Source organism: Bison bison, unplaced genomic scaffold (genome assembly GCF_000754665.1).
Source record: "Bison bison bison isolate TAMUID 2011002044 unplaced genomic scaffold, Bison_UMD1.0 scf7180017864291, whole genome shotgun sequence".
NCBI lineage: Eukaryota > Metazoa > Chordata > Mammalia > Artiodactyla > Bovidae > Bison > Bison bison.
In genome coordinates this window covers 11,793,486-11,797,309 of record NW_011494863.1, presented here as the reverse complement: position 1 = coordinate 11,797,309, position 3,824 = coordinate 11,793,486, and the positions used below count along the sequence as shown (strand labels likewise).

At 56.4% G+C, this 3,824-nt stretch overlaps 1 protein-coding gene across 4 annotated transcripts in view; it reads right to left on the bottom strand.

Annotated features, from left to right (window-relative positions):
- The window catches only part of NDST1 (N-deacetylase/N-sulfotransferase (heparan glucosaminyl) 1), an 85,116-nt gene that overhangs the window by 67,304 nt on the left and 13,988 nt on the right, over positions 1-3,824 (bottom strand). The window lies entirely within an intron of this gene.

The window sequence follows — 3,824 nt, the reverse complement described above, 5'->3', positions numbered from 1 at the left end:
GCCTCCGGGCCCCCTGGCCAGAGTGGAGGGAAGCCAGGAGTTCTGGGGTCAACAAAGAGGAAAGGAAAGCCTGAGGCACTTGGAGACCCAGAAGCCCCCTAATCTCCTGGAGGCCTGGTGGGTACCAGCCAGGCCTGCTGATACCAAGGAGGCTTCATCAGGGCCCGCATGAAAGCGCCCTCATCCCTCCAGACTCGCTGGGGCTTGTCACCGCGACAGGAGTCTGCTGCCAACATGCCTCCCCTCCCGGGTGAGGGCTCGATGCTCACACGAGGCGCAGCTGGCAGGGGAAGGGGCAGCAGGTGGGGGAGGGGGAGGGCCTTGCTCTCTCTGGATCACAGACAGCTAGAGAGCAGAGACAGAGTAAACAGCACCGGGCAGGTGACTACTTATCCAAGGCCCCTTTTAAAGAGGCCAAGGGGCCTGGGTGAGGCTCTACAAAGTACCCTGCAGGTGTCCGCACACCCCCAAGGCTTGGGGGCTGATTCCTGGGGTCGGGAGACTGGTGTTCTAGTCCTCTGCTGAGCCAGAACGAGGCATCCAGGCAGCATGCGCCCACTCTCCGGTGCTGGCGGGCACCTGCCCGGCACCAGGAGTCTCACTGCGGCACCTGAGTGCTCCTCTCAGTCTGCCTCTAAGTGCCTCCCTCACCTCACCCTAGGCCCAGCCTCCCACTAACCTGCCAGTGAGCCCAGCCAAGCACTCTCTCCTTGCTGTGTTCACCAGTAAAATGGAATGGTGCCAGATGACTCCATGGGCCAACCTAACCCCAAGCTGGGCAATTCTGCAGGGAGCATAACCGACCTCCCCTCTCAGCCCCAGAAACGGGCACAGTGGCGGCCACTCCCGCCATCCAGAAGCCCATCAGGCACCATGCTCCAGGCAGAAAGCATGGTATAACACCTCTATGTAACCGTGTGCTCTGTCCTTTCCTATATGCTTGGCCTCTGCTTCATCAAGCCCTCGTTTCACAAATGTGGAAAATGAGGCTCACGGGAGTAAAGCAACTGGCTCAAGCTTCCAGTCGGGAAGTGCTAAGCTGAGATTCGAACCAGGGCCTGGCTGTAATCCTGCATTCCACGGGATCCGCCAGATGACCCAGAACTCACTACGGCTCAGAAGATGCTACTGGGTCTTTGCACCTCCCACGTCTTTGAGGGTGCAATGCTGAGGCTAATGCAAAAGGCGGGCTGCCGGAGGTGGCGGGAGCAGAGGCAGGCACGGGAAGCCTGTGTGGGTGCTGAGCATCTGCAGACTGACCAGCCTCCAGCCTGGCCAGCTGTCCACTACTGTGGCCACAAAGTCCTCGTCACCACCAGCACACCACCGCCACCACTGTGCCATTTTTAAATCATCACACAAATGCAAAGCTTTTTCACAGATGCTGCTTTGGCATCACATGACAAGCTTCTAAGATCATGGCAGGGATTTCTTCCCTCTTTCTGCTATGAGGAAAGTGGGGTTCCTGGAGGAAGAGTGACTTCCCAAGAAGTACACAGTGAGGCAATGTTTGGCAGTGAACTTGAAGCCCACACCCTCTGCCTCAGGTCTGGAGCTCTGTCTACTCCTCCATGCCCTTTTCAGTTCAACCAGCACTGATGGGCCTATGTAACAAAGGCTTTTTTTTTTTTTTAACCATGCTGCATGGCTTGTGAGATCTCAGTTTCCTGATGAGGGACTGAACTTGGGCCATGGCACTGAAACCACTAACTCCTAACCACTAGACCACCAAGGAGCTCCCACTAACGAACGTTTCTGAGAGCTCATTCTGTGCAGGTATTCAGTTCAGTTCAGTCACTCAGTCGTGTCCGACTCTTTGCAACCCCATGGACTGTAGTACGCCAGGCCTCCCTGTCCATCTCCAATTCCCGGAACTTACTCAAACTCGTGTCCATTGAGTCAGTGTTACACCCACACTTCACGTTATTATCTCATTTAACCATCAACACAGCTTCACAAACTACTGCCACTGTTCTCATTTCAGACACTGCAGTTCAGAAACATGGCGTATCTTCCCCGGTTCACCATTTTAGAATGGGGCAGAGAGGAGATTCAACCGGAGGTCAGTCTGGCTCTGAGGCCTGCCCTTGGAATCTCTGTGCTCGCTCTGGGACCAGAGGGGAAAGGAGAGCAGACACACTCAAACAGCACGTGTGCCTGCAGGTTATGGCGAGATTAGGATAACAGGAAGACAAACAAAGCTCTTGGAGAGCCCAGAAGATGCAGGCTGTTACAAACGTCCAGGCAGGAGGCCAGGAGTCTGAGCAGGGCACATGGGAACAGAGGGAGGTGACAGATGGGAGGGGGGCGGCCTTGTGAGACCTTGGTCCAGTGCCTTGCTTTCTCTGGATCTCAATTTACCCAGCTGTTAAGAAAAGTCTCTGGAATATCTCCAGAGCCCTCTCCACCTCGAAAAACTCTTGGACCCTGGGAAAACAAGCAATGCCTGGTGACAGCCTGGCTGCCAGCCACGGGGGAATCTGAAATGTCCTTGGCTGTCCTGGCACGATTCAACTGCTGGGTAACAGGCTTGCAAAAGCACAGGGCTCGGTCAGCATGCCTGGGCACCACTGAAGTGTGGGTCCTAAGGGGGCCACATTCCACCCACTGTCAACCCCTCCATGGCTCCAGTGGAGTAAGCAGCCGGGCTGGACCCAGACCAGGAACCGAGGTCACATCCAAGCGCCCAGTGGAATGTCACTCCAGGCCTGCCCTGCCCTGATCCTGTCCAGACAACCTGAGGACACTCAACGTCACCCACCTCTCAAAGCCCCACACTCACATTCCCCAAGGTCAGCCACTGGGATGCAGAGACAAGGGGTTCTGTAGGAGATCTTAGGGAAAATGACCACCTCCATTCCCACGGGACGTGCGCAAGGCAGAAGCTGCCCACGCCACGTCAGTGAAGACCGCCAGTTAAAGGGAGGGCGGGGAGTCCACTGGGGTGGCCCTCAGTCGTCGCAAGGCAGAAGCTGCCCACGCCACGTCAGTGAAGACCGCCAGTTAAAGGGAGGGCGGGGAGTCCACTGGGGCCCTCGGTCGTCACTCCTGCAGCTGGACGGGGTCCAGCCAAACTCACAGCTGCCTCCTCAGAGCACGTGTGAACGTCTCCTGCTCTACAGCCTGCCGTGGCTCCCGCCACCTAAAGCCCCTTAACCTGACCCACGCACAGCCACTGTTACTAATAGCCTCTGTTCACTGCGGGTGGTGTCCGCCGAGGCCGTGGCTGTGTGCGTTTTCTCGTTTAACCCCCACAGAAACTCTGATGCAGGATGCAGGTACTATGGTTGGCCTGTTTCCACAGATGAGAAAACTGAGGCTCAGAGAGGTTATGCCAGTGGCCCAGAGTCTCACAGCCAGGTGGCAGAACAAGGACTTGATCCACACTGGACTTTAAGCCAGGTTCTTAACCTCTGAGTTCAGCCTACTCAAGTGCTCCCTGCCACCCTCAGAACCCTGGGGCCAGCTTAACACTTCTATATGCCTGAGGGGAAACCAAAGCACAGAGAAAAGCCTCTCTCTGTTGGTAACCAAGGCAGGGAAAGGCCTGAGGCCTCTGGCCTCCTCTTCGAGGACTCCCCCCACGCCACCCACCCTAGGAGGAACCCCCACCCAAGGAAACACACCAGGCAGAAAGGCCAGGACCACCGCCAAGACAATGAGCCCTCAGAATCTGCCTTCTTCCTCTGTCCAGAAGGAAGGGGGAGAAAGGAGCAGGTTTACAAAGAAAGAAAAAGAATATGAAAGGCCCAGGAAATGCTGCTTTTACAGACAGGTTCTCAAGAGTCTGGAAGGTCCTCCAGGGCACCCCCACACCCCCCCAA